The sequence below is a fragment of the Rhinoderma darwinii genome, chromosome 2 (assembly GCF_050947455.1).
Source record: "Rhinoderma darwinii isolate aRhiDar2 chromosome 2, aRhiDar2.hap1, whole genome shotgun sequence".
Taxonomy (NCBI): domain Eukaryota; kingdom Metazoa; phylum Chordata; class Amphibia; order Anura; family Rhinodermatidae; genus Rhinoderma; species Rhinoderma darwinii.
In genome coordinates, this window is record NC_134688.1 from 324,820,659 (window position 1) to 324,845,097 (window position 24,439).

General features: G+C 42.2%; 80 pseudogenes; all 80 read left to right on the forward strand.

Annotated features, from left to right (window-relative positions):
• Nucleotides 1-4: 4 nt before the first annotated feature.
• LOC142746744 (5S ribosomal RNA) lies at nt 5-123 on the forward strand (annotated as a pseudogene).
• A 67-nt stretch (nt 124-190) lies between these two features.
• On the forward strand, nt 191-309 carry LOC142745071 (5S ribosomal RNA; annotated as a pseudogene).
• Nucleotides 310-562: 253 nt separating this feature from the next.
• Nucleotides 563-681, forward strand: LOC142743987 (5S ribosomal RNA; annotated as a pseudogene).
• A 67-nt stretch (nt 682-748) lies between these two features.
• Nucleotides 749-867, forward strand: LOC142746111 (5S ribosomal RNA; annotated as a pseudogene).
• Nucleotides 868-934: 67 nt separating this feature from the next.
• On the forward strand, nt 935-1,053 carry LOC142746125 (5S ribosomal RNA; annotated as a pseudogene).
• A 253-nt stretch (nt 1,054-1,306) lies between these two features.
• LOC142743988 (5S ribosomal RNA) lies at nt 1,307-1,425 on the forward strand (annotated as a pseudogene).
• A 67-nt stretch (nt 1,426-1,492) lies between these two features.
• LOC142746494 (5S ribosomal RNA) lies at nt 1,493-1,611 on the forward strand (annotated as a pseudogene).
• Nucleotides 1,612-1,678: 67 nt separating this feature from the next.
• On the forward strand, nt 1,679-1,797 carry LOC142747005 (5S ribosomal RNA; annotated as a pseudogene).
• A 67-nt stretch (nt 1,798-1,864) lies between these two features.
• LOC142744886 (5S ribosomal RNA) lies at nt 1,865-1,983 on the forward strand (annotated as a pseudogene).
• Nucleotides 1,984-2,050: 67 nt separating this feature from the next.
• On the forward strand, nt 2,051-2,169 carry LOC142745875 (5S ribosomal RNA; annotated as a pseudogene).
• Nucleotides 2,170-2,236: 67 nt separating this feature from the next.
• Nucleotides 2,237-2,355, forward strand: LOC142746159 (5S ribosomal RNA; annotated as a pseudogene).
• Nucleotides 2,356-2,422: 67 nt separating this feature from the next.
• On the forward strand, nt 2,423-2,541 carry LOC142744530 (5S ribosomal RNA; annotated as a pseudogene).
• A 67-nt stretch (nt 2,542-2,608) lies between these two features.
• LOC142745080 (5S ribosomal RNA) lies at nt 2,609-2,727 on the forward strand (annotated as a pseudogene).
• Nucleotides 2,728-2,794: 67 nt separating this feature from the next.
• On the forward strand, nt 2,795-2,913 carry LOC142745231 (5S ribosomal RNA; annotated as a pseudogene).
• Nucleotides 2,914-3,165: 252 nt separating this feature from the next.
• On the forward strand, nt 3,166-3,284 carry LOC142746780 (5S ribosomal RNA; annotated as a pseudogene).
• Nucleotides 3,285-3,351: 67 nt separating this feature from the next.
• On the forward strand, nt 3,352-3,470 carry LOC142744652 (5S ribosomal RNA; annotated as a pseudogene).
• A 67-nt stretch (nt 3,471-3,537) lies between these two features.
• On the forward strand, nt 3,538-3,656 carry LOC142745263 (5S ribosomal RNA; annotated as a pseudogene).
• Nucleotides 3,657-5,105: 1,449 nt separating this feature from the next.
• Nucleotides 5,106-5,224, forward strand: LOC142745667 (5S ribosomal RNA; annotated as a pseudogene).
• A 67-nt stretch (nt 5,225-5,291) lies between these two features.
• On the forward strand, nt 5,292-5,410 carry LOC142745915 (5S ribosomal RNA; annotated as a pseudogene).
• A 67-nt stretch (nt 5,411-5,477) lies between these two features.
• On the forward strand, nt 5,478-5,596 carry LOC142744278 (5S ribosomal RNA; annotated as a pseudogene).
• A 67-nt stretch (nt 5,597-5,663) lies between these two features.
• On the forward strand, nt 5,664-5,782 carry LOC142745045 (5S ribosomal RNA; annotated as a pseudogene).
• A 67-nt stretch (nt 5,783-5,849) lies between these two features.
• LOC142746168 (5S ribosomal RNA) lies at nt 5,850-5,968 on the forward strand (annotated as a pseudogene).
• A 253-nt stretch (nt 5,969-6,221) lies between these two features.
• On the forward strand, nt 6,222-6,340 carry LOC142744881 (5S ribosomal RNA; annotated as a pseudogene).
• A 67-nt stretch (nt 6,341-6,407) lies between these two features.
• Nucleotides 6,408-6,526, forward strand: LOC142745260 (5S ribosomal RNA; annotated as a pseudogene).
• A 67-nt stretch (nt 6,527-6,593) lies between these two features.
• On the forward strand, nt 6,594-6,712 carry LOC142744320 (5S ribosomal RNA; annotated as a pseudogene).
• Nucleotides 6,713-6,779: 67 nt separating this feature from the next.
• On the forward strand, nt 6,780-6,898 carry LOC142745865 (5S ribosomal RNA; annotated as a pseudogene).
• A 253-nt stretch (nt 6,899-7,151) lies between these two features.
• On the forward strand, nt 7,152-7,270 carry LOC142744279 (5S ribosomal RNA; annotated as a pseudogene).
• Nucleotides 7,271-7,337: 67 nt separating this feature from the next.
• Nucleotides 7,338-7,456, forward strand: LOC142746547 (5S ribosomal RNA; annotated as a pseudogene).
• A 67-nt stretch (nt 7,457-7,523) lies between these two features.
• LOC142746700 (5S ribosomal RNA) lies at nt 7,524-7,642 on the forward strand (annotated as a pseudogene).
• A 67-nt stretch (nt 7,643-7,709) lies between these two features.
• Nucleotides 7,710-7,828, forward strand: LOC142744604 (5S ribosomal RNA; annotated as a pseudogene).
• Nucleotides 7,829-7,894: 66 nt separating this feature from the next.
• On the forward strand, nt 7,895-8,013 carry LOC142745161 (5S ribosomal RNA; annotated as a pseudogene).
• Nucleotides 8,014-8,080: 67 nt separating this feature from the next.
• Nucleotides 8,081-8,199, forward strand: LOC142745965 (5S ribosomal RNA; annotated as a pseudogene).
• A 66-nt stretch (nt 8,200-8,265) lies between these two features.
• LOC142743990 (5S ribosomal RNA) lies at nt 8,266-8,384 on the forward strand (annotated as a pseudogene).
• A 385-nt stretch (nt 8,385-8,769) lies between these two features.
• On the forward strand, nt 8,770-8,888 carry LOC142745668 (5S ribosomal RNA; annotated as a pseudogene).
• Nucleotides 8,889-8,954: 66 nt separating this feature from the next.
• Nucleotides 8,955-9,073, forward strand: LOC142745162 (5S ribosomal RNA; annotated as a pseudogene).
• Nucleotides 9,074-9,140: 67 nt separating this feature from the next.
• Nucleotides 9,141-9,259, forward strand: LOC142743941 (5S ribosomal RNA; annotated as a pseudogene).
• A 67-nt stretch (nt 9,260-9,326) lies between these two features.
• LOC142746805 (5S ribosomal RNA) lies at nt 9,327-9,445 on the forward strand (annotated as a pseudogene).
• A 67-nt stretch (nt 9,446-9,512) lies between these two features.
• LOC142746137 (5S ribosomal RNA) lies at nt 9,513-9,631 on the forward strand (annotated as a pseudogene).
• Nucleotides 9,632-9,698: 67 nt separating this feature from the next.
• Nucleotides 9,699-9,817, forward strand: LOC142745425 (5S ribosomal RNA; annotated as a pseudogene).
• A 67-nt stretch (nt 9,818-9,884) lies between these two features.
• On the forward strand, nt 9,885-10,003 carry LOC142745243 (5S ribosomal RNA; annotated as a pseudogene).
• Nucleotides 10,004-10,071: 68 nt separating this feature from the next.
• On the forward strand, nt 10,072-10,190 carry LOC142744288 (5S ribosomal RNA; annotated as a pseudogene).
• A 67-nt stretch (nt 10,191-10,257) lies between these two features.
• LOC142746983 (5S ribosomal RNA) lies at nt 10,258-10,376 on the forward strand (annotated as a pseudogene).
• A 67-nt stretch (nt 10,377-10,443) lies between these two features.
• Nucleotides 10,444-10,562, forward strand: LOC142746307 (5S ribosomal RNA; annotated as a pseudogene).
• A 67-nt stretch (nt 10,563-10,629) lies between these two features.
• LOC142746149 (5S ribosomal RNA) lies at nt 10,630-10,748 on the forward strand (annotated as a pseudogene).
• Nucleotides 10,749-10,815: 67 nt separating this feature from the next.
• Nucleotides 10,816-10,934, forward strand: LOC142745426 (5S ribosomal RNA; annotated as a pseudogene).
• Nucleotides 10,935-12,037: 1,103 nt separating this feature from the next.
• LOC142746161 (5S ribosomal RNA) lies at nt 12,038-12,156 on the forward strand (annotated as a pseudogene).
• A 253-nt stretch (nt 12,157-12,409) lies between these two features.
• On the forward strand, nt 12,410-12,528 carry LOC142745472 (5S ribosomal RNA; annotated as a pseudogene).
• A 67-nt stretch (nt 12,529-12,595) lies between these two features.
• Nucleotides 12,596-12,714, forward strand: LOC142744468 (5S ribosomal RNA; annotated as a pseudogene).
• Nucleotides 12,715-12,781: 67 nt separating this feature from the next.
• On the forward strand, nt 12,782-12,900 carry LOC142744730 (5S ribosomal RNA; annotated as a pseudogene).
• A 67-nt stretch (nt 12,901-12,967) lies between these two features.
• LOC142744080 (5S ribosomal RNA) lies at nt 12,968-13,086 on the forward strand (annotated as a pseudogene).
• A 67-nt stretch (nt 13,087-13,153) lies between these two features.
• Nucleotides 13,154-13,272, forward strand: LOC142745742 (5S ribosomal RNA; annotated as a pseudogene).
• A 67-nt stretch (nt 13,273-13,339) lies between these two features.
• On the forward strand, nt 13,340-13,458 carry LOC142747103 (5S ribosomal RNA; annotated as a pseudogene).
• A 67-nt stretch (nt 13,459-13,525) lies between these two features.
• On the forward strand, nt 13,526-13,644 carry LOC142746441 (5S ribosomal RNA; annotated as a pseudogene).
• Nucleotides 13,645-13,711: 67 nt separating this feature from the next.
• On the forward strand, nt 13,712-13,830 carry LOC142744536 (5S ribosomal RNA; annotated as a pseudogene).
• A 67-nt stretch (nt 13,831-13,897) lies between these two features.
• LOC142746873 (5S ribosomal RNA) lies at nt 13,898-14,016 on the forward strand (annotated as a pseudogene).
• Nucleotides 14,017-14,083: 67 nt separating this feature from the next.
• LOC142746994 (5S ribosomal RNA) lies at nt 14,084-14,202 on the forward strand (annotated as a pseudogene).
• Nucleotides 14,203-14,269: 67 nt separating this feature from the next.
• Nucleotides 14,270-14,388, forward strand: LOC142745072 (5S ribosomal RNA; annotated as a pseudogene).
• A 253-nt stretch (nt 14,389-14,641) lies between these two features.
• LOC142747248 (5S ribosomal RNA) lies at nt 14,642-14,760 on the forward strand (annotated as a pseudogene).
• A 67-nt stretch (nt 14,761-14,827) lies between these two features.
• Nucleotides 14,828-14,946, forward strand: LOC142746172 (5S ribosomal RNA; annotated as a pseudogene).
• Nucleotides 14,947-15,013: 67 nt separating this feature from the next.
• On the forward strand, nt 15,014-15,132 carry LOC142744398 (5S ribosomal RNA; annotated as a pseudogene).
• A 67-nt stretch (nt 15,133-15,199) lies between these two features.
• On the forward strand, nt 15,200-15,318 carry LOC142743859 (5S ribosomal RNA; annotated as a pseudogene).
• A 67-nt stretch (nt 15,319-15,385) lies between these two features.
• LOC142744251 (5S ribosomal RNA) lies at nt 15,386-15,504 on the forward strand (annotated as a pseudogene).
• Nucleotides 15,505-15,571: 67 nt separating this feature from the next.
• Nucleotides 15,572-15,690, forward strand: LOC142745076 (5S ribosomal RNA; annotated as a pseudogene).
• Nucleotides 15,691-15,757: 67 nt separating this feature from the next.
• Nucleotides 15,758-15,876, forward strand: LOC142745130 (5S ribosomal RNA; annotated as a pseudogene).
• A 67-nt stretch (nt 15,877-15,943) lies between these two features.
• LOC142745631 (5S ribosomal RNA) lies at nt 15,944-16,062 on the forward strand (annotated as a pseudogene).
• A 252-nt stretch (nt 16,063-16,314) lies between these two features.
• Nucleotides 16,315-16,433, forward strand: LOC142744399 (5S ribosomal RNA; annotated as a pseudogene).
• Nucleotides 16,434-16,500: 67 nt separating this feature from the next.
• LOC142745727 (5S ribosomal RNA) lies at nt 16,501-16,619 on the forward strand (annotated as a pseudogene).
• Nucleotides 16,620-16,686: 67 nt separating this feature from the next.
• LOC142746067 (5S ribosomal RNA) lies at nt 16,687-16,805 on the forward strand (annotated as a pseudogene).
• Nucleotides 16,806-16,872: 67 nt separating this feature from the next.
• On the forward strand, nt 16,873-16,991 carry LOC142746184 (5S ribosomal RNA; annotated as a pseudogene).
• A 67-nt stretch (nt 16,992-17,058) lies between these two features.
• On the forward strand, nt 17,059-17,177 carry LOC142745060 (5S ribosomal RNA; annotated as a pseudogene).
• A 253-nt stretch (nt 17,178-17,430) lies between these two features.
• Nucleotides 17,431-17,549, forward strand: LOC142746022 (5S ribosomal RNA; annotated as a pseudogene).
• A 67-nt stretch (nt 17,550-17,616) lies between these two features.
• On the forward strand, nt 17,617-17,735 carry LOC142744770 (5S ribosomal RNA; annotated as a pseudogene).
• Nucleotides 17,736-17,802: 67 nt separating this feature from the next.
• LOC142745671 (5S ribosomal RNA) lies at nt 17,803-17,921 on the forward strand (annotated as a pseudogene).
• Nucleotides 17,922-18,175: 254 nt separating this feature from the next.
• Nucleotides 18,176-18,294, forward strand: LOC142745654 (5S ribosomal RNA; annotated as a pseudogene).
• Nucleotides 18,295-18,921: 627 nt separating this feature from the next.
• Nucleotides 18,922-19,040, forward strand: LOC142746946 (5S ribosomal RNA; annotated as a pseudogene).
• Nucleotides 19,041-19,852: 812 nt separating this feature from the next.
• On the forward strand, nt 19,853-19,971 carry LOC142746261 (5S ribosomal RNA; annotated as a pseudogene).
• A 67-nt stretch (nt 19,972-20,038) lies between these two features.
• Nucleotides 20,039-20,157, forward strand: LOC142746195 (5S ribosomal RNA; annotated as a pseudogene).
• A 67-nt stretch (nt 20,158-20,224) lies between these two features.
• LOC142746947 (5S ribosomal RNA) lies at nt 20,225-20,343 on the forward strand (annotated as a pseudogene).
• A 253-nt stretch (nt 20,344-20,596) lies between these two features.
• LOC142746075 (5S ribosomal RNA) lies at nt 20,597-20,715 on the forward strand (annotated as a pseudogene).
• A 623-nt stretch (nt 20,716-21,338) lies between these two features.
• LOC142744475 (5S ribosomal RNA) lies at nt 21,339-21,457 on the forward strand (annotated as a pseudogene).
• The last annotated feature ends 2,982 nt before the right edge of the window (nt 21,458-24,439 follow it).

Consider the following 24,439-nt stretch of genomic DNA (forward strand, 5'->3'; position numbering starts at 1 on the left):
TAATGTCAATGGCCATTCTAAGCTGAATGTCCCTGCTCTCGTCAGATCGCAGAAGTTACAGAGCTTAAGGCCTCGCTAGTACCAGTGTGGAAGACTGTCTGGGAATCCGTGGTGCGGTTGACTTTTTATTATGTTGTTTAGATTTTGTTTCACAGTAGATTAAATAGGACTATGGATTAAGGCTTTTAATGTCAATGGCCATTCTAAGCTGAATGTGCCTGCTCTTGTCAGATCGCAGAAGTTACACAGCTTAAGGCCTCGCTAGTACCAGTGTGGGAGACTGTCTGGGAATCCGTGGTGCGGTTGACTTTTTATTATGTCGTTTAGATTTTGTTTCACAATCGATTAAATAGGACTACGGATTAAAGCATTTAATGTCAATGGCAATTCTAAGCTGAATGTGCCTGCTCTCGTCAGATCACAGAAGTTACACAGCTTAAGGCCTCGCTAGTACCAGTGTGGGAGACTGTCTGGGAATCCGTGGTGTGGTTGAATTTTTATTATGTCGTTTAGATTTTGTTTCACAATCGATTAAAAAGGACTATGGATTAAAGCATTTAATGTCAATGGCCATTCTAAGCTGAATGTCCCTGCTCTCGTCAGATCGCAGAAGTTACACAGCTTAAGGCCTCGCTAGTACCAGTGTGGGAGACTGTCTGGGAATCCGTGGTGCGGTTGACTTTTTATTATGTCGTTTAGATTTTGTTTCACAATCGATTAAAAAGGACTATGGATTAAAGCATTTAATGTCAATGGCCATTCTAAGCTGAATGTGCCTGCTCTCGTCAGATCGCAGAAGTTACACAGCTTAAGGCCTCGCTAGTACCAGTGTGGGAGACTGTCTGGGAATCCGTGGTGCGGTTGACTTATTATTATGTCGTTTAGATTTTGTTTCACAATCGATTAAAAAGGACTATGGATTAAAGCATTTAATGTCAATGGCCATTCTAAGCTGAATGTGCCTGCTCTCGTCAGATCGCAGAAGTTACACAGCTTAAGGCCTCGCTAGTACCAGTGTGGGAGACTGTCTGGGAATCCGTGGTGCGGTTGACTTTTTATTATGTCGTTTAGATTTTGTTTCACAATAGATTAAATAGGACTATGGATTAAAGCATTTAACGACAATGGCCATTCTAAGCTGAATGTGCCTTCTCTCGTCAGAACGCAGAAGTTACACAGCTTAAGGCCTCGCTAGTACCAGTTTGGGAGACTGTCTGGGAATCCGTGGTGCGGTTGAATTTTTATTATGTCGTTTAGATTTTGTTTCACAATCGATTAAAAAGGACTATGGATTAAAGCATTTAATGTCAATGGCCATTCTAAGCTGAATGTCCCTGCTCTCGTCAGATCGCAGAAGTTACACAGCTTAAGGCCTCGCTAGTACCAGTGTGGGAGACTGTCTGGGAATCCGTGGTGCGGTTGACTTTTTATTATGTCGTTTAGATTTTGTTTCACAATCGATTAAAAAGGACTATGGATTAAAGGATTTAATGTCAATGGCCATTCTAAGCTGAATGTGCCTTCTCTCGTCAGATCGCAGAAGTTACACAGCTTAAGGCCTCGCTAGTACCAGTGTGGGAGACTGTCTGGGAATCTGTGGTGCGGTTGACTTTTTATTATGTCGTTTAGATTTTGTTTCACAATCGATTAAAAAGGACTATGGATTAAAGCATTTAATGTCAATGGCCATTCTAAGCTGAATGCGCCTGCTCTCGTCAGATCGCAGAAGTTACACAGCTTAAGGCCTCGCTAGTACCAGTGTGGGAGACTGTCTGGGAATCCGTGGTGCGGTTGACTTTTTATTATGTCGTTTAGATTTTGTTTCACAATAGATTAAATAGGACTATGGATTAAAGCATTTAATGTCAATGGCCATTCTAAGCTGAATGTCCCTGCTCTCGTCAGATCGCAGAAGTTACACAGCTTAAGGCCTCGCTAGTACCAGTGTGGGAGTCTGTCTGGGAATCCGTGGTGCGGTTGACTTTTTATTATGTTGTTTAGATTTTGTTTCACAATAGATTAAATAGGACTATGGATTAAGGCTTTTAATGTCAATGGCCATTCTAAGCTGAATGTGCCTGCTCTCGTCAGATCGCAGAAGTTACACAGCTTAAGGCCTCGCTAGTACCAGTGTGGGAGCCTGTCTGGGAATCCGTGGTGCGGTTGAATTTTTATTATGTCGTTTAGATTTTGTTTCACAATCGATTATATAGGACTATGGATTAAAGCATTTAATGTCAATGGCCATTCTAAGCTGAATGTCCCTGCTCTCGTCAGATTGCAGAAGTTACACAGCTTAAGGCCTCGCTAGTACCAGTGTGGGAGACTGTCTGGGAATCCGTGGTGCGGTTGCCTTTTTATTATGTCGTTTAGATTTTGTTTCACAATCGATTAAAAAGGACTATGGATTAAAGCATTTAATGTCAATGGCCGTTCTAAGCTGAATGTGCCTGCTCTCGTCAGATCGCAGAAGTTACACAGCTTAAGGCCTCGCTAGTACCAGTGTGGGAGACTGTCTGGGAATCCGTGGTGCGGTTGACTTTTTATTATGTCGTTTAGATTTTGTTTCACAATAGATTAAATAGGACTATGGATTAAAGCATTTAAAGTTAATGGCCATTCTAAGCTCAATGTGCCTGCTCTCGTCAGAACGCAGAAATTATACAGCTTAAGGCCTCGCTAGTACCAGTGTGGGAGACTGTCTGGGAATCCGTGGTGCGGTTGACTTTTTATTATGTCGTTTAGATTTTGTTTCACAATCGATTAAAAAGGACTATGGATTAAAGCATTTAATGTCAATGGCCATTCTAAGCTGAATGTGCCTGCTTTCGTCAGATCGCAGAAGTTACACAGCTTAAGGCCTCGCTAGTACCAGTGTGGGAGACTTTCAGGGAATCCGTGGTGCGGTTGACTTTTTATTATGTCGTTTAGATTTTGTTTCACAATCGATTAAAAAGGACTATGGATTAAAGCATTTAATGTCAATGGCCATTCTAAGCTGAATGTGCCTGTTCTCGTTAGATCGCAGAAGTTACACAGCTTAACGCCTCGCTAGTACCAGTGTGTGAGACTGTCTGGGAATCCGTGGTGCTTTGACGTTTTATTATGTCGTTTAGATTTTGTTTCACAATAGATTAAATAGGACTATGGATTAAAGCATTTAACGTCAATGGCCATTCTAAGCTGAATGTGCCTGCTCTCGTCAGATCACAGAAGATACACAGCTTAAGGCCTCGCTAGTACCAGTGTGGGAGACTGTCTGGGAATCCGTGGTGCGGTTGCCTTTTTATTATGTCGTTTAGATTTTGTTTCACAATCGATTAAAAAGGACTATGGATTAAAGCATTTAATGTCAATGGCCATTCTAAGCTGAATGTGCCTGCTCTCGTCAGATCGCAGAACTTACACAGCTTAAGGCCTCGCTAGTACCAGTGTGGGAGACTGTCTGGGAATCCGTGGTGCGGTTGACTTTTTATTATGTCGTTTAGATTTTGTTTCACAATAGATTAAATAGGACTATGGATTAAGGCTTTTAATGTCAATGGCCATTCTAAGCTGAATGTGCCTGCTCTCGTCAGATCGCAGAAGTTACACAGCTTAAGCCCTCGCTAGTACCAGTGTGGGAGACTGTCTGGGAATCCGTGGTGCGGTTGACTTTTTATGTCGTTTAGATTTTGTTTCACAATCGATTAAAAAGGACTATGGATTAAAGCATTTAATGTCAATGGCCATTCTAAGCTGAATGTGCCTGCTTTCGTCAGATCGCAGAAGTTACACAGCTTAAAGGAACAGTGTCATCACAAATTATTTTTTTATATGTTAAAGATGTTAGTGCTTTATTAAAAACGTTTATATTCATTTGTGTGTTTGTGTTTTACTTTTTCTTATTTTTACACATTTTCTTCCCTATGGGGGCTGCCATTTTTTGTTCCATTTCTGTGTGTGTCGATTAACGACACATACAGACATGGAATACGGCAGCCACAGTCCCATAGGGACTGCGAACGGCTCCCGTCCCATTGACTGCAGTGTACGGCGTCTGTGTGGGAACTGCGCATGCGCCGCTCCCACACAGTCCTATTCGAAATTGGCGCCATCCGGCGCCATTTTCCTGTGGACCGGAAGTCGCGGCGGACAGTAATATTACTACTTCCGGTCGCGTTTTCCGGATTTGTGCACTTGCACCAGCGGCAGCAAACGGAGCGGACGGGCCGGAGGGAGCCGCGGCGGCAGGAGCAGGTAAGAGATTTCAATGTATGTTCGTGTTTGTGTGTGTTTACTACTGTATGTAAACCTACTACACTGTGGGTTAGCTCAAAAAATGGCGACACACAGTGTAGGAGGTTACATCGTTCAAACCCCTCGTTTATCCCGGCACTAGCCAGGATAAAGGAGGGGGGGATGCTGAGAGCTCACTAGAGCGAGGGCTTTTAACCCAACGTTGCAATGCTGCAATTTTGGGAACAGCTCCATCTAGTGACCAAAAATGGGTAGTATTATAAATTAGAAATAATTTATAATATTTCCTGGACTCGTGCAAAAAAATAAAAAAAATTTGAACAATGTTTAATCACCCACACACTAAATGTTTAATTTTTTAAAAAAAAACATGTTTTTCTGGCAACACATTCCCTTTAAGGCCTCGCTAGTACCAGTGTGGGAGACTTTCTGGGAATCCGTGGTGCGGTTGACTTTTTATTATGTCGTTTAGATTTTGTTTCACAATCGATTAAAAAGGACTATGGATTAAAGCATTTAATGTCAATGACCATTCTAAGCTGAATGTGCCTGCTCTCGTTAGATCGCAGAAGTTACACAGCTTAACACCTCGCTAGTACCAGTGTGTGAGACTGTCTGGGATTCCGTGGTGCGGTTGACGTTTTATTATGTCGTTTAGATTTTGTTTCACAATAGATTAAAAAGGACTATGGATTAAAGCATTTAATGTCAATGGCCATTCTAAGCTGAATGTGCCTGCTCTCGTCAGATCGCAGAAGTTACACAGCTTAAGGCCTCGTTAGTACCAGTGTGGGAGACTTTTTATTATGTCGTTTAGATTTTGTTTCACAATAGATTAAAAAGGACTATGGATTAAAGCATTTAATGTCAATGGCCATTCTAAGCTGAATGTGCCTGCTCTCGTCAGATCGCAGAAGTTACACAGCTTAAGGCCTCGCTAGTACCAGTGTGGGAGACTGTCTGGGAATCCGTGGTGTGGTTGAATTTTTATTATGTCGTTTAGATTTTGTTTCACAATCGATTAAAAAGGACTATGGATTAAGGCTTTTAATGTCAATGGCCATTTTAAGCTGAATGTGCCTGCTCTCGTCAGAACGCAGAAGTTACACAGCTTAAGGCCTCGCTAGTACCAGTGTGGGAGACTGTCTGGGAATCCGTGGTGCGGGTGACTTTTTATTATGTCGTTTAGATTTTGTTTCACTATAGATTAAATAGGACTATGGATTAAAGCATTTAACGTCAATGGCCATTCTAAGCTGAATGTGCTTGCTCTCGTCAGATCGCAGAAGTTACACAGCTTAAGGCCTCGCTAGTACCAGTGTGGGAGACTGTCTGGGAATCCGTGGTGCGGTTGACTTTTTATTATGTCGTTTAGATTTTGTTTCACAATAGATTAAATAGGACTATGGATTAAAGCATTTAACGTCAATGGCCATTCTAAGCTGAATGTGCCTGCTCTAGTCAGAACGCAGAAGTTACACAGCTTAAGGCCTCGCTAGTACCGGTGTGGGAGACTGTCTGGGAATCCGTGGTGCGGTTGACTTTTTAATATGTCGTTTAGATTTTGTTTCACAATCGATTAAAAAGGATTATGGATTAAAGCATTTAATGTCAATGGCCATTCTAAGCTGAATGTGCCTGCTCTCGTTAGATCGCAGAAGTTACACAGCTTAACGCCTCGCTAGTACCAGTGTGGGAGACTGTCTGGGAATCCGTGGTGCGGTTGACTTTTTATTATGTCGTTTAGATTTTGTTTCGCAATAGATTAAATAGGACTATGGATTAAAACTTTTAACGTCAATGGCCATTCTAAGCTGAATGTGCCTGCTCTCGTCAGATTGCAGAAGTTACACAGCTTAAGGCCTCGCTAGTACCAGTGTGGGACACTGTCTGGGAATCCGTGGTGCGGTGGAATTTTTATTATGTCGTTTAGATTTTGTTTCACAATCGATTAAAAAGGACTATGGATTAAAGCATTTAATGTCAATGGCCATTCTAAGCTGAATGTGCCTGCTCTCGTCAGATCGCAGAAGTTACACAGCTTAAGGCCTCGCTAGTACCAGTGTGGGAGACTTTCTGGGAATCTGTGGTGCGGTTGCCTTTTTATTATGTCGTTTAGATTTTCTTTCACAATCGATTAAAAAGGACTATGGATTAAAGCATTTCATGTCAATGGCCATTCTAAGCTGAATGTGCCTGCTCTCGTCAGATCGCAGAAGATACACAGCTTAAGGCCTCTTTAGTACCAGTGTGGGAGACTGTCTGGGAATCTGTGGTGCGGTTGACTTTTTATTATGTCGTTTAGATTTTGTTTCACAATAGATTAAATAGGACTATGGATTAAAGCATTTAACGTCAATGGCCATTCTAAGCTGAATGTGCCTGCTCTCGTCAGAACGCAGAAGTTACACAGCTTAAGGCCTCGCTAGTACCAGTGTGGGAGACTGTCTGGGAATCCGTGGTGCGGTTGAATTTTTATTATGTCGTTTAGATTTTGTTTCACAATCGATTAAAAAGGACTATGGATTAAAGCATTTAATGTCAATGGCCATTCTAAGCTGAATGTCCCTGCTCTCGTCAGATCGCAGAAGTTACACAGCTTAAGGCCTCGCTAGTACCAGTGTGGGAGACTGTCTGGGAATCCGTGATGCGATTGACTTTTTATTATGTCGTTTAGATTTTGTTTCACAATCGATTGAAAAGGACTATGGATTAAAGCATTTAATGTCAATGGCCATTCTAAGCTGAATGTGCCTGCCCTCGTTAGATCGCAGAAGTTACACAGCTTATCGCCTCGCTAGTACCAGTGTGGGAGACTGTCTGGGAATCCGTGGTGCGGGTGACTTTTTATTATGTCGTTTAGATTTTGTTTCACTATAGATTAAATAGGACTATGGATTAAAGCATTTAACGTCAATGGCCATTCTAAGCTGAATGTGCTTGCTCTCGTCAGATCGCAGAAGTTACACAGCTTAAGGCCTCGCTAGTACCAGTGTGGGAGACTGTCTGGGAATCCGTGGTGCGGTTGACTTTTTATTATGTCGTTTAGATTTTGTTTCACAATAGATTAAATAGGACTATGGATTAAAGCATTTAACGTCAATGGCCATTCTAAGCTGAATGTGCCTGCTCTAGTCAGAACGCAGAAGTTACACAGCTTAAGGCCTCGCTAGTACCAGTGTGGGAGACTGTCTGGGAATCCGTTGTGCGGTTGACTTTTTATTATGTCGTTTAGATTTTGTTTCACAATCGATTAAAAAGGACTATGGATTAAAGCATTTAAAGTCAATGGCCATTCTAAGCTGAATGTCCCTGCTCTCGTCAGATAGCAGAAGTTACACAGCTTAAGGCCTCGCTAGTACCAGTGTGGGAGACTGTCTGGGAATCCGTGGTGCGGTTGAATTTTTATTATGTCGTTTAGATTTTGTTTCACAATCGATTAAAAAGGACTATGGATTAAAGCATTTAATGTCAATGGCCATTCTAAGCTGAATGTGCCTGCTCTCGTCAGATCGCAGAAATTATACAGCTTAAGGCCTCGCTAGTACCAGTGTGGGAGACTGTCTGGGAATCCGTGGTGCGGTTGACTTTTTATTATGTCGTTTAGATTTTGTTTCACAATCGATTAAAAAGGACTATGGATTAAACCTCTAATGTCAATGGCCATTCTAAGCTGAATGTCCCTGCTCTCGTCAGATCGCAAAAGTTACACAGCTTAAGGCCTCGCTAGTACCAGTGTGGGAGACTGTCTGGGAATCCGTGGTGCGGTTGACTTTTTATTATGTCGTTTAGATTTTGTTTCACAATAGATTAAATAGGACTATGGATTAAAGCATTTAACGTCAATGGCCATTCTAAGCTGAATGTGCCAGCTCTTGTCAGAACGCAGAAGTTACACAGCTTAAGGCCTCGCTAGTACCAGTGTGGGAGACTGTCTGGGAATCCGTGGTGCGGTTGACTTTTTATTATGTCGTTTAGATTTTGTTTCACAATCGATTAAAAAGGACTATGGATTAAACCTTTAATGTCAATGGCCATTCTAAGCTGAATGTCCCTGCTCTCGTCAGATCGCAGAAGTTACACAGCTTAAGGCCTCGCTAGTACCAGTGTGGGAGACTGTCTGGGAATCCGTGGTGCGGTTGACTTTTTATTATGTCGTTTAGATTTTGTTTCACAATCGATTAAAAAGGACTATGGATTAAAGCATTTAATGGCAATGGCCATTCTAAGCTGAATGTGCCTGCTCTCGTCAGATCGCAGAAGTTACACAGCTTAAGGCCTCGTTAGTACCAGTGTGGGAGACTTTTTATTATGTCGTTTAGATTTTGTTTCACAATAGATTAAAAAGGACTATGGATTAAAGCATTTAATGTCAATGGCCATTCTAAGCTGAATGTGCCTGCTCTCGTCAGATCGCAGAAGTTACACAGCTTAAGGCCTCGTTAGTACCAGTGTGGGAGACTTTTTATTATGTCGTTTAGATTTTGTTTCACAATAGATTAAAAAGGACTATGGATTAAAGCATTTAATGTCAATGGCCATTCTAAGCTGAATGTGCCTGCTCTCGTCAGATCGCAGAAGTTACACAGCTTAAGGCCTCGCTAGTACCAGTGTGGGAGACTGTCTGGGAATCCGTGGTGTGGTTGAATTTTTATTATGTCGTTTAGATTTTGTTTCACAATCGATTAAAAAGGACTATGGATTAAACCTTTAATGTCAATGGCCATTCTAAGCTGAATGTCCCTGCTCTCGTCAGATCGCAAAAGTTACACAGCTTAAGGCCTCGCTAGTACCAGTGTGGGAGACTGTCTGGGAATCCGTGGTGCGGTTGACTTTTTATTATGTTGTTTAGATTTTGTTTCACAGTAGATTAAATAGGACTATGGATTAAGGCTTTTAATGTCAATGGCCATTCTAAGCTGAATGTGCCTGCTCTCGTCAGAACGCAGAAGTTACACAGCTTAAGGCCTCGCTAGTACCAGTGTGGGAGACTGTCTGGGAATCCGTGGTGCGGTTGACTTTTTATTATGTTGTTTAGATTTTGTTTCCCAATAGATTAAATAGGACTATGGATTAAGGCTTTTAATGTCAATGGCCATTCTAAGCTGAATGTGCCTGCTCTCGTCAGATCGCAGAAGTTACACAACTTAAGGCCTCGCTGGTACCAGTGTGGGAGATTGTCTGGGAATCCGTGGTGCGGTTGACTTTTTATTATGTCGTTTAGATTTTGTTTCACAATAGATTAAATAGGACTATGGATTAAAACATTTAACGTCAATGGCCATTCTAAGCTGAATGTGCCTGCTCTCGTCAGATCGCAGAAGTTACACAGCTTAAGGCCTCGCTAGTACCAGTGTGGGAGACTGTCTGGGAATCCGTGGTGCGGTTGACTTTTTATTATGTCGTTTAGATTTTGTTTCACAATCGATTAAAAAGGACTATGGATTAAAGCATTTAATGTCAATGGCCATTCTAAGCTGAATGTGCCTGCTCTCGTCAGATCGCAGAAGTTTCACAGCTTAAGGCCTCGCTAGTACCAGTGTGGGAGACTGTCTGGGAATCCGTGGTGCGGTTGACTTTTTATTATGTCGTTTAGATTTTGTTTCACAATCGATTAAAAAGGACTATGGATTAAAGCATTTAATGTCAATGGCCATTCTAAACTGAATGTCCCTGCTCTCGTCAGATCGCAGAAGTTACACAGCTTAAGGCCTCGCTAGTACCAGTGTGGGAGACTGTCTGGGAATCCGTGGTGCGGTTGACTTTTTATTATGTTGTTTAGATTTTGTTTCACAATCGATTAAAAAGGACTATGGATTAAAGCATTTTCATGTCAATTGCCATTCTAAGCTGAATGTGCCTGCTCTCGTCAGATCGCAGAAGTTACACAGCTTAAGGCCTCGCTAGTACCAGTGTGGGAGACTGTCTGGGAATCCGTGGTGCGGTTGACTTTTTATTATGTTGTTTAGATTTTGTTTCCCAATAGATTAAATAGGACTATGGATTAAGGCTTTTAATGTCAATGGCCATTCTAAGCTGAATGTGCCTGCTCTCGTCAGATCGCAGAAGTTACACAGCTTAACGCCTCCCTAGTACCAGTGTGGGAGACTGTCTGGGAATCCGTGGTGCGGTTGACTTTTTATTATGTCGTTTAGATTTTGTTTCACAATCGATTAAAAAGGACTATGGATTAAAGCATTTAATGTTAATGGCCATTCTAAGCTGAATGTGCCTGCTCTCGTCAGATCGCAGAAGTTACACAGCTTAAGGCCTCGCTGGTACCAGTGTGGGAGATTGTCTGGGAATCCGTGGTGCGGTTGACTTTTTATTATGTCGTTTAGATTTTGTTTCACAATAGATTAAATAGAACTATGGATTAAAACATTTAACGTCAATGGCCATTCTAAGCTGAATGTGCCTGCTCTCGTCAGATCGCAGAAGTTACACAGCTTAAGGCCTCGCTAGTACCAGTGTGGGAGACTGTCTGGGAATCCGTGGTGCGGTTGACTTTTTATTATGTCGTTTAGATTTTGTTTCACAATCGATTAAAAAGGACTATGGATTAAAGCATTTAATGTCAATGGCCATTCTAAGCTGAATGTGCCTGCTCTCGTCAGATCGCAGAAGTTTCACAGCTTAAGGCCTCGCTAGTACCAGTGTGGGAGACTGTCTGGGAATCCGTGGTGCGGTTGACTTTTTATTATGTCGTTTAGATTTTGTTTCACAATCGATTAAAAAGGACTATGGATTAAAGCATTTAATGTCAATGGCCATTCTAAACTGAATGTCCCTGCTCTCGTCAGATCGCAGAAGTTACACAGCTTAAAGGAACAGTGTCATCACAAATATTTTATTTATATGTTAAAGATGTTAGTGCCTTAATATAAACGTTTATTTTCATTTGTGTGTTTGTGTTTTACTGTTTCTTTTTTTCACACTTTTTCTTCCCTATGGGGGCTGCCATTTTTTGTTCCATTTCTGTGTGTGTCGATTAACGACACACACAGACATGGAATACGGCAGCCACAGTCCCATAGGGACTGCGAACGGCTCCCGTCCCATTGACTGCCGTGTACGGCGTCTGTGTGGGAACTGCGCATGCGCCGCTCCCACACAGTCCTATTCGAAATTGGCGCCGTCCGGCGCCATTTTCCTGTGGACCGGAAGTCGCGGCCGGACAGTAATATTACTACTTCCGGTCGCGGCTTCCAAGTGCACATGGAACAGCGGCAGCAAAGGGAGCGGACGGGCCGCGGCGGCAGGAGCAGGTAAGCGATTTCAATGTATGTTAGTGTTTGTGTGTGTTTACTACTGCATGTAAACCTACTACACTGTGGGTTACCTCAAAAAATGGCGACACACAGTGTAGGAGGTTAAACCTTTCAAACCCCTCGTTTATCCCGGCACTAGCCAGGATAAAGGAGGGGGGGATGCTGAGCGCTCACTAGAGCGATAGCTTTTAACCCAATGTTGCAATGCTGCAATTTTGGGAACTAGCTCCAAACAGCTCCATCTAGTGACCAAAAATGGGTAGTATTATAAATTTGAAAAAATTTATAATATTTCCTGACTCGCGAAAAAAATAAAAAAAATTTGAACAATGTTTTATCACCCACACACTAAATGTTTAAATTTTAAAAAAAAAACATGTTTTTGGGGCGACACCATGCCTTTAAGGCCTCGCTAGTACCAGTGTGGGAGACTGTCTGGGAATCCGTGGTGCGGTTGACTTTTTATTATGTTGTTTAGATTTTGTTTCACAATCGATTAAAAAGGACTATGGATTAAAGCATTTAATGTCAATGGCCATTCTAAGCTGAATGTGCCTGCTCTCGTCAGATCGCAGAAGTTACACAGCTTAAGGCCTCGCTAGTACCAGTGTGGGAGACTGTCTGGGAATCCGTGGTGCGGTTGACTTTTTATTATGTCGTTTAGATTTTGTTTCACAATCGATTAAATAGGACTATGGATTAAAGCATTTAACGTCAATGGCCATTCTAAGCTGAATGTGCCTGCTCTCGTCAGATCGCGGAAGTTACACAGCTTAAGCCCTCGCTAGTACCAGTGTGGGAGACTGTCTGGGAATCCGTGGAGCGGTTGAATTTTTATTATGTCGTTTAGATTTTGTTTCACAATCGATTAAAAAGGACTATGGATTAAAGCATTTAATGTCAATGGCCATTCTAAGCTGAATGTGCCTGCTCTCGTCAGATCGCAGAAGTTACACAGCTTAAGGCCTCGCTAGTACCAGTGTGGGAGACTGTCTGGGAATCTGTGGTGCGGTTAACTTTTTATTATGTCGTTTAGATTTTGTTTCACAATCGATTAAAAAGGACCATGGATTAAAGCATTTAATGTCAATGGCCATTCTAAGCTGAATGTGCCTGCTCTCGTCAGATCGCAGAAGTTACACAGCTTAAGGCCTCGCTAGTACCAGTGTGGGAGACTGTCTGGGAATCAGTGGTGCGGTTGACTTTTTATTATGTCGTTTAGATTTTGTTTCACAATAGATTAAATAGGACTATGGATTAAAGCATTTAACGTCAATGGCCATTCTAAGCTGAATGTGCCTGCTCTCGTCAGATCGCAGAAGTTACACAGCTTAAGGCCTCGCTAGTACCAGTGTGGGAGACTGTCTGGGAATCCGTGGTGCGGTTAACTTTTTATTATGTCGTTTAGATTTTGTTTCACAATCGATTAAAAAGGACCATGGATTAAAGCATTTAATGTCAATGGCCATTCTAAGCTGAATGTGCCTGCTCTCGTCAGAACGCAGAAGTTACATAGCTTAAGGCCTCGCTAGTACCAGTGTGGGAGACTGTCTGGGAATCCGTGGTGCGGTTGACTTTTTATTATGTTGTTTAGATTTTGTTTCACAATAGATTAAATAGGACTATGGATTAAGGCTTTTAGTGTAAATGGCCATTCTAAGCTGAATGTGCCTGCTCTCGTCAGATCGCAGAAGTTACACAGCTTAAGGCCTCGCTAGTACCAGTGTGGGAGACTGTCTGGGAATCCGTGGTGCGGTTGCCTTTTTATTATGTCGTTTAGATTTTGTTTCACAATCGATTAAAAAGGACTATGGATTAAAGCATTTAATGTCAATGGCCATTCTAAGCTGAATGTGCATGCTCTCGTTAGATCGCAGAAGTTAAACCGCTTAATGCCTCACTAGTACCAGTGTGGGAGACTGTCTGGGAATCCGTGGTGCGGTTGACTTTTTATTATTTCGTTTAGATTTTGTTTCACAATAGATTAAATAGGACTATGGATTAAAACATTTAACGTCAATGGCCATTCTAAGCTGAATGTGCCTGCTCTCGTCAGATCGCAGAAGTTATACTGCTTAAGGCCTCGCTAGTACCAGTGTGAGAGACTGTCTGGGAATCCGTGGTGCGGTTGACTTTTTATTATGTCGTTTAGATTTTGTTTCACAATCGATTAAAAAGGACAATGGATTAAAGCATTTAATGTCAATGGCCATTCTAAGCTGAATGTGCCTGCTCTCGTCAGATCGCAGAAGTTACACAGGTTAAGGCCTCGCTAGTACCAGTGTGGGAGACTGTCTGGGAATCCGTGGTGCGGTTGACTTTTTATTATGTCGTTTAGATTTTGTTTCACAATAGATTAAATAGGACTATGGATTAAAACATTTAACGTCAATGGCCATTCTAAGCTGAATGTGCCTGCTCTCGTCAGAACGCAGAAGTTACACAGCTTAAGGCCTTGCTAGTAGCAGTGTGGGAGACTGTCTGGGAATCCGTGGTGTGGTTGAATTTTTATTATGTCGTTTAGATTTTTTTTCACAATCGATTAAAAAGCACTATGGATTAAAGCCTTTAATGTCAATGGCCATTCTAAGCTGAATGTCCCTGCTCTCGTCAGATCGCAGAAGTTACAGAGCTTAAGGCCTCGCTAGTACCAGTGTGGCAGACTGTCTGGGAATCCGTGGTGCGGTTGACTTTTTATTATGTTGTTTAGATTTTGTTTCACAGTAGATTAAATAGGACTATGGATTAAGGCTTTTAATGTCAATGGCCATTCTAAGCTGAATGTGCCTGCTCTTGTCAGATCGCAGAAGTTACACAGCTTAAGGCCTCGCTAGTACCAGTGTGGGAGACTGTCTGGGAATCCGTGGTGCGGTTGACTTTTTATTATGTCGTTTAGATTTTGTTTCACAATCGATTAAAAAGGACTACGGATTAAAGCATTTAATGTCAATGGCCATTCTAAGCTGAATGTGCCTGCTCTCGTTAGATCGCAGAAGTTACACAGCTTAACGCCTCGCTAGTACTAGTGTGGGAGACTGTCTGGGAATCCATGGTGCGGCTGACTTTTTATTATGTCGTTTAGATTTTGTTTCACAATAGATTAAATAGGACTATGGATTAAAACATTTAACGTCAATGGCCATTCTAAGCTGAATGTGCCTGCTCTCGCCAGATCGCAGAAGTTACACAGCTTAAGGCCTCCCTAGTACCAGTGTGGGAGACTGTCTGGGAATCCGTGGTGCGGTTGAATTTTTATTATGTCGTTTAGATTTTGTTTCACAATCGATTAAAAAGGACTATGGATTAAAGCATTTAATGTCAATGGCCATTCTAAGCTGAATGTGCCTGCTCTCGTCAGATCGCAGAAGTTACACAGCTTAAGGCCTCGCTAGTACCAGTGTGGGAGACTGTCTGGGAATCCGTGGTGCGGTTGACTTTTTATTATGTCGTTTAGATTTTGTTTCACAATCGATTAAAAAGGACTATGGATTAAAGCATTTTATGTCAATGGCCATTCTAAGCTGAATGTGCCTGCTCTCGTCAGATCGCAGAAGTTACACAGCTTAAGGCCTCGCTAGTACCAGTGTGGGAGACTGTCTGGGAATCCGTGGTGCGGTTGCCTTTTTATTATGTCGTTTAGATTTTGTTTCACAATCGATTAAAAAGGACTATGGATTAAAGCATTTCATGTCAATGGCCATTCTAAGCTGAATGTGCCTGCTCTCGTCAGATCGCAGAAGTTACACAGCTTAAGGCCTCGCTAGTACCAGTTTGGGAGACTGTCTGGGAATCCGTGGTGCGGTTGACTTTTTATTATGTCGTTTAGATTTTGTTTCACAATAGATGAAATAGGACTATGGATTAAAGCATTTAACATCAATGGCCATTCTAAGCTGAATGTGCCTGCTCTCGTCAGAACGCAGAAGTTACACAGCTTAAGGCCTCGCTAGTACCAGTGTGGGAGACTGTCTGGGAATCCGTGGTGCGGTTGAATTTTTATTATGTCGTTTAGATTTTGTTTCACAATCGATTAAAAAGGACTATGGATTAAAGCATTTAATGTCAATGGCCATTCTAAGCTGAATGTGCCTGCTCTCGTCAGATCGCAGAAGTTACACAGCTTAAGGCCTCGCTAGTACCAGTGTGGGAGACTGTCTGGGAGTCCGTGGTGCGGTTGCCTTTTTATTATGTCGTTTAGATTTTGTTTCACAATAGATTAAATAGGACTATGGATTAAAGCATTTAACGTTAATGGCCATTCTAAGCTGAATGTGCCTGCTCTCGTCAGATCGCAGAAGTTACACAGCTTAAGGCCTCGCTAGTACCAGTGTGGGAGACTGTCTGGGAATCCGTGGTGCGGTTGCCTTTTTATTATGTCGTTTAGATTTTGTTTCACAATCGATTAAAAAGGACTATGGATTAAAGCATTTAATGTCAATGGCCATTCTAAACTGTATGTCCCTGCTCTCGTCAGATCGCAGAAGTTACACAGCTTAAGGCCTCGCTAGTACCAGTGTGGGAGACTGTCTGGGAATCCGTGGTGCGGTTGACTTTTTATTATGTCGTTTAGATTTTGTTTCACAATAGATTAAATAGGACTATGGATTAAAACATTTAACGTCAAAGTCCATTCTAAGCTGAATGTGCCTGCTCTCGTCAGATCGCAGAAGTTACACAGCTTAAGGCCTCGCTAGTACCAGTGTGGGAGACTGTCTGGGAGTCCGTGGTGCGGTTGAATTTTATTATGTCGTTTAGATTTTGTTTCACAATCGATTAAAAAGGACTATGGATTAAAGCATTTAATGTCAATGGCCATTCTAAGCTGAATGTGCCTGCTCTCGTCAGATCGCAGAAGTTACACAGCTTAAGGCCTCGCTAGTACCAGTGTGGGAGACTGTCTGGGAATCCGTGGTGCGGTTGCCTTTTTATTATGTCGTTTAGATTTTGTTTCACAATAGATTAAATAGGACTATGGATTAAAGCATTTAACGTTAATGGCCATTCTAAGCTGAATGTGCCTGCTCTCGTCAGATCGCAGAAGTTACACAGCTTAAGGCCTCGCTAGTACCAGTGTGGGAGACTGTCTGGGAATCCATGGTGCGGTTGACTTTTTATTATGTCGTTTAGATTTTGTTTCACAATCGATTAAAAAGGACTATGGATTAAAGCATTTAATGTCAATGGCCATTCTAAGCTGAATCTGCCTGCTTTCGTCAGATCGCAGAAGTTACACAGCTTAAGGCCTCGCTAGTACCAGTGTGGGAGACTGTCTGGGAATTCGTGGTGCGGTTGCCTTTTTATTATGTCGTTTAGATTTTGTTTCACAATAGATTAAAAAGGACTATGGATTAAAGCATTTCATGTCAATGGCCATTCTAAGCTGAATGTGCCTGCTCTCGTCAGATCGCAGAAGTTACACAGCTTAAGGCCTCGCTAGTACCAGTGTGGGAGACTGTCTGGGAATCCGTGGTGCGGTTGACTTTTTATTATGTCGTTTAGATTTTGTTTCACAATAGATTAAATAGGACTATGGATTAAAACATTTAACGTCAATGGCCATTCTAAGCTGAATGTGCCTGCTCTCGTCAGAACGCAGCAGTTACACAGCTTAAGGCCTCGCTAGTACCAGTGTGGGAGACTGTCTGGGAATCCGTGGTGCGGTTGAATTTTTATTATGTCGTTTAGATTTTGTTTCACAATCGATTAAAAAGGACTATGGATTAAAGCATTTAATGTTAATGGCCATTCTAAGCTGAATGTGCCTGCTCTCGTTAGATCGCAGAAGTTACACAGCTTAACGCCTCCCTAGTACCAGTGTGGGAGACTGTCTGGGAATCCGTGGTGCGGTTGACTTTTTATTATGTCGTTTAGATTTTGTTTCACAATAGATTAAATAGGACTATGGATTAAATCATTTAACGTCAATGGCCATTCTAAGCTGAATGTGCCTGCTCTCGTCAAATCGCAGAAGTTACCCAGCTTAAGGCCTCGCTAGTACCAGTGTGGGAGACTGTCTGGGAATCCGTGGTGCGGTTGACTTTTTATTATGTCGTTTAGATTTTGTTTCACAATAGATTAAATAGGACTATAGATTAAAGCATTTAATGTCAATGGCCATTCTAAGCTGAATGTGCCTGCTCTCGTCAGATCGCAGAAGTTACACAGCCTAAGGCCTCGCTAGTACCAGTGTGGGAGACTGTCTGGGAATCCGTGGTGCGGTTGACTTTTTATTATGTCGTTTAGATTATGTTTCACAATAGATTAAATAGGACTATGGATTAAATCATTTAACGTCAATGGCCATTCTAAGCTGAATGTGCCTGCTCTTGTCAGATCGCAGAAGTTACCCAGCTTAAGGCCTCGCTAGTACCAGTGTGGGAGACTGTCTGGGAATCCGTGGTGCGGTTGACTTTTTATTATGTCGATTAGATTTTGTTTCACAATCGATTAAAAATAATAATAAACTAAAGATTTAAAAGTTAATGGCCATTCTTAGCTGAAATGTGCCTTTTCTCGTCAAATCGCAGATGAATAACACTTTAACACCTCGCTAGTACCAGTGTGGGAGACTTTCTGGGAATCCGTGGTGCGGTTGACTTTTTATTATGTTGTTTAGATTTTGTTTCACAATCGATTAAAAAGGACTATGGATGAAAGCATTTAACGTCAATGGCCATTCTAAGCTGAATGTCCCTGCTCTCGTCAGATCGCAGAAGTTACACAGCTTAAGGCCTCGCTAGTACCAGTGTGGGAGTCTGTCTGGGAATCCGTGGTGCGGTTGTCTTTTTATTATGTCGTTTAGATTTTGTTTCACAATAAATTAAATAGGACTATGGATTAAAGCCTTTAACGTCAATGGCCATTCTAAGCTGAATGTGCATGCTCTTGTCAGGTCGCAGAAGTTACATAGCTTAAGGCCTCGCTGGTACCAGTGTGGGAGACTGTCTTGGAATCCGTGGTGCGGTTTACTTTTTATTATGTCGTTCAGAATTTGTTTCACAATCGATTAAAAATAATAATAGACTAAAGCTTTAAAAGTTAATTGCCATTCTTAGCTGAATTGTGCCTTTTCTCGTCAAATCGCAGATGAATAACACTTTAACACCTCGCTAGTACCAGTGTGGGAGACTGTCTGGGAATCCGTGGTGCTGTTTACTTTTTATTATGTCGTTTAGAATTTGTTTCACAATCGATTAAAAATAAAAATTGACTAAAGCTTTAATAGTTAATAGCCATTCTAAGCTTAAATGTGCCTTTTCTCGTCAAATCACAGATATGTAACACTTTAAGGCCCCGCTAGTACGAGTGTGAGAGACTGTCTGGGAATCCGTGGTGCGGTTGACTTTTTATTATGTCGTTTAGATTTTGTTTCACAATCGATTAAAAAGGACTATGGATTAAAGCATTTAATGTCAATGGCCATTCTAAGCTGAATGTGCCTGCTCTCGTCAGTTTGCAGAAGTTACACAGCTTAAGGCCTTGCTAGTACCATTGTGGGAGACTGTCTGGGAATCCGTGGTGCGGTTGACTTTTTATTATGTCGATTAGATTTTTTTTGTCAATAGATTAAAAAGGACCATGGATTAAAGCATTTAACGTCAATGGCATTCTAAGCTGAATGTGCCTTCTCTCGTCAGATCGCAGAAGTTACACAGCTTAAGGCCTCGCTAGTACCAGAGTGGGAGACTGTCTGGGAATCCGTGGTGCGGTTGACTTTTTATTATGTCGTTTAGATTTTGTTTCACAATCGATTAAAAAGGACTATGGATTAAAGCATTTAACGTGAATGGCCATTCTAAGCTGAATGTGCCTGCTCTTGTCAGATGGCAGAAGTTACTCAGCTTAAGGCCTTGCTAGTACCAGTGTGGGAGACTGTCTTGGAATCTGTGGTGCGGTTGACTTTGTATTAGGTCATTTAGAATTTGTTTCTCAATCAATTAAAAATAATAATAGACTAAAGCTTTAAAAGTTAATGGCCATTCTTAGCTGAAATGTGCCTTTTCTCGTCAAATCGCAGATGAATAACACTTTAACACCTCGCTAGTACCAGTGTGGGAGACTGTCTTGAAATCCGTGGTGCTGTTGACTTTTTATTATGTCGTTTAGAATTTGTTTCACAATCGATTAAAAATAAAAATTGACTAAAGCTTTAATAGTTAATAGCCATTCTAAGCTTAAATGTGCCTTTTCTCGTCAAATCGCAGATACGTAACACTTTAAGGCCTCGCTAGTACGAGTGTGAGAGACTGTCTGGAAATCCGTGGTGCGGTTGACTTTTTATTATGTCGTTTAGATTTTGTTTCACAATCGATTAAAAAGGACTATGGATTAAAGCATTTAATGTCAATGGCCATTCTAAGCTGAATGTGCCTGCTCTCGTCAGATCGCAGAAGTTGCACAGCTTAAGGCCTCGCTAGTACCAGTGTGGGAGACTGTCTGGGAATCCGTGGTGCGGTTGCCTTTTTATTATGTCGTTTAGATTTTGTTTCACAATCGATTAAAAAGGACTATGGATTAAAGCATTTATCGTCAATGGCCATTCTAAGCTGAATGTGCCTGCTCTCGTCAGATCGCAGAAGTTACACAGCTTAAGGCCTCGCTAGTACCAGTGTGGGAGACTGTCTGGGAATCCGTGGTGCGGTTGACTTTTTATTATGTCGTTTAGATTTTGTTTCACAATCGATTAAAAAGGACTATGGATTAAAGGATTTAATGTCAATTGCCATTCTAAGCTGAATGTCCCTGCTCTCTTCAGATCGCAGAAGTTACACAGCATAAGGCCTCGCTAGTACCAGTGTGGGAGACTGTCTGGGAATCCGTGGTGCGGCTGACTTTCTATTAGGTCGTTTAGATTTTGTTTCACAATAGATTAAAAAGGACTATGGATTAAAGCATTTAACGCCAGTGGCCATTCTAAGCTAAATGTCCCTTCTCTCGTCAGATCGTCGAAGTTACACCACTTAAGACCTCGCTAGTACCAGTGTGGGAGACTGTCTGGGAATCCGTGGTGCGGTTGACTTTTTATTATGTCGTTTAGATTTTGTTTAACAATAGATAAAATAGGACTATGGATTAAAGCATTTAACGTCAATGGCCATTCTAAGCTGAATGTGCCTGCTCTCGTCAGATCGCAGAAGTTACACAGCTTAAGGCCTCGCTTGTACCAGTGTGGGAGTCTGTCAGGGAATCCGTGGTGCGGTTGACTTTTTATTATGTCGTTTAGATTTGTTTCAAAATCGATTAAAATGGACTATGGATTAAGGCATATATTATCAATGGCCATTCTAAGCTGAATTTGCCTGCTCTCGTCAGATCGCAAAAGTTACACAGCTTAAGGCCTCGCTAGTACAAGTGTGGGAGACTGTCTGGGAATCCGTGTTGCGGTTGATTTTTTATTATGTCGTTTAGAATTTGTTTCACAATCGATTAAAAATAATAATAAACTAAAGATTTAAACGTTAATGGCCATTCTTAGCTGAAATGTGCCTTTTCTCGTCAAATCGTAGATGAATAACACTTTAACACCTCGCTAGTACCAGTGTGGGAGACTTTCTGGGAATCCGTGGTGCTGTTGACTTTTTATTATGTCGTTTAGAATTTGTTTCACAATCGTTTAAAAATAAAAATAGACTAAAGCTTTAAAAGTTAATAGCCATTCTAAGCTTAAATGTGCCCTTTCTCGTCAAATCGCAGATATATAACACTTTAAGGCCTCGCTAGTACGAGTGTGAGAGACTGTCTGGGAATCCGTGGTGCGGTTGACTTTTTATTATGTTTAGATTTTGTTTCACAATCGATTAAAAAGGACTATGGATTAAAGCATTTAATATCAATGGCCATTCTAAGCTGAATGTGCCTGCTCTCGTCAGATCGCAGAAGTTACACAGCTTAAGGCCTCGCTAGTACCAGTGTGGGAGACTGTCTGGGAATCCGTGGTGCGGTTGACTTTTTATTATTTCGTTTAGAATTTGTTTCACAATCGGGGGGCGTGGCTACGACGGCAAGGAGAACAGACGCACTTACATGGTGCTCCTGCATCCCGGCGATAAATAGCAGGCATCCTCCACAGGACGAGCTTCGGGGTGAAACCCCACAGCAAAACGGGACACCCCTGGACGATTACGAGCATAATCCAGGCCTTTGGGCCAAAAACGGAGGTGTTTGATATCGGGGCCTACACACGCGGCCGGAGCCGGGGACTAAATTTTGAACCGGACGGAACTCAGACGTCCGGACCTGGCTGCAGCAGACACAGGATACCAGGTGGGCTTCCCAAACCTCCCCTAATTCATTGCTCAACTCCCCAGGACACAAATAGACCCTCTCCTCTTATCAGGGGACATTAGACACTCTCTCAGCCACATTCCCAGCTGCGGCCTACCACTATCTGAGAGACTGGGGCCTGGATTAGTGAGGGCAGCCACCTGCAGACCAGTCCACAGCGGAGCACAGTACAGCCACACAAGGCAGGAATTTCATACTCTGTTAAACTAATAAATCGTATTAAACCACTACAGATGCGGCCGCAGTGCTGCACTATTCCACCTGAAAAGCTCTATGTGATGCCTTAGTCTTACTACAATGATCTGACCCACTGCATAACTGTCTGCCACGGACCTACATAAGCTACATACAACCTATCTGATTATAAGGTCCCCTGAATACGACCTAATGCCGAGGCGGGGCAAGTCTTCTAAAGCGTCTTCAATTCAATCTTCCATCCCAGATATATTTCGCAGAAATTCGTTACCTTCCATACTTCAGGATACGGATTCGGATACGTCAGCGTCACAGGCCTCAATGGCGGGTGACTCGGTCCCCTTACCATAGAGATCTACAAAAAGAACCCCACCCTCAATAGCGCCTGATATGGCCAGGGAGGATCATCTTACGAAGGAGGACCTAACAACATGTATGGATGCACTGTACCAGAAATTGAAGACCTCTTTTCATACCGAATTACAAAGAGCGACGCATGATCTTACCATGGAAATAACAGCAATTGGCACTCGCACAGATCTTCTGGAAACAAAACATGACGAGTTGGTTAAAGCGCACGGCGAACTCAAAACTGAAATTGATCTCATAAAATCCTCTCAGGAATCGATACATCTTCATCTGGAAGACTTAGAAAACAGATCTAGACGGAATAACCTGCGCTTAAGAGGAGTCTCAGAAGCGGTGGAGGATCTCAGGGACTATGCGATACAACTCTTCACATTCCTACTACCGAATGTTCCGACGACTCAATTCCAGATGGACCGTATACATCGGGCGCTGCGACCCAGGCCGGCGGTTGGAGAAAGACCAAGGGACATAGTTCTGCGACTTCATTACTTTACAGTGAAGGAAGAGGTCCTTAAAGCGGCAAGAGAAAAAACTCCACTCTCCTTCAAACAAGAACCGCTACAGATTTTTGCGGATATCTCTCCAGTTACTTTGGAAAAACGGAGACAACTGAAACCTCTTACGGACATCCTGAGAGAGGCTGGGATCAGATATAGATGGGGTTTTCCATTCCGGTTGGCCTTTCAATACAAGGGTGCTCCGCATACTATCTCAGCACTGGATATGGGTTGGAGACTGATCACTCGACTAGGCCTCAGAGAAGGGACTCCTACTCCAGAATCAGCTAACCGACCTCATCAAAGCCTCCCGTTGGAACCCATTTGGACAACAGCACGTCGCCGACAACTGCATATGACTCCTCCTGCAGCTCCAGTTTCTCTGAGATCACGAGCACCAACTGTGGCCTGAGGTGGAAAGTGGCGAAATATATTTGTAATGTACACCTGATGTAATAATCTGTATGGTCGTTATGGGAAATTTTTTGTATTTTTATTTTTCCCCTTATCCAGGGAACCTTGTCCTCCCAGATGGGAGGGGGAGGACCCGGGTTGAATATACGGCAATAGACTGCCCTGCTGGTAAATATGATACTTAAGCTAATTCTACTTTTTTACTCGACTAACATTGCATGATTTGCTTGATATTGTGGTGGGTCAGCCAAAAGTCTGGTAGCGCCCCCGTGCTAGATTTGCTGAGCTTGCTCAAGGCCGGTTTTACCGGGTGTGGGTTTTGCTCAGCAAGTTGAGAAAGAGATAAAGAGGCCCGAATGGGGTCATGTGGAGGGCACTTAGCCGCACTCCGCTTTTGTTTTGTTAGTTTGGAGTTAACTGTAAAAGGTATTGTTTATGTTGGCTGCAGCTATATTTTACATACAAAAGAACTGTCTGCTTATTTATATAATGTAACTCGATTGAATTTCTATGGCATATACTGTTATTACACATAATGTAAAGGGCTTTAATAGCCCGACGAAGAGACGAATGGCTTTTAATAACTACAAGAGGCTTCATGGCGATGTAATAATGTTACAGGAAACACATTTTACTCACACTAGTTACCCAAAATACTTTGATAGGATGTTCCAGAGAGTATACTTATCCACCTCGGGCACAAGGAAAAAAGGAGTGGCCATTCTCTTCAGGAATACACTTCCATTTACAGTAACTGACTCCATAATAGACCCAGATGGTAGGTACGTTATCCTTACTGGACAGCTAGCGGGACAACGCATTACCTTTGCAACAATTTATGCACCTAACCATTCAGCAACCACCTTCTTTACGGAATTCTTTAGACAGCTGGAGAAATTCTCCGACTCCTACATTATCCTAGGGGGGGATTTCAACATAGTGATGAATGCCCAATGGGATAGAAGCCGTCCCCAAGCTAATGCACAGTCAGCACCGAAATCATTTATGTATAGGATGAAACAATTATCTCTCGTAGATTTATGGAGACAAGATCATCCCCTAGATAAGGAATTCTCATTTTACTCCGCAGTGCATGACAGTTATTCTCGGATTGACTACATCCTAACTTCCTCACAGCTATCTGTTAGACCACATAATACCGTATACACC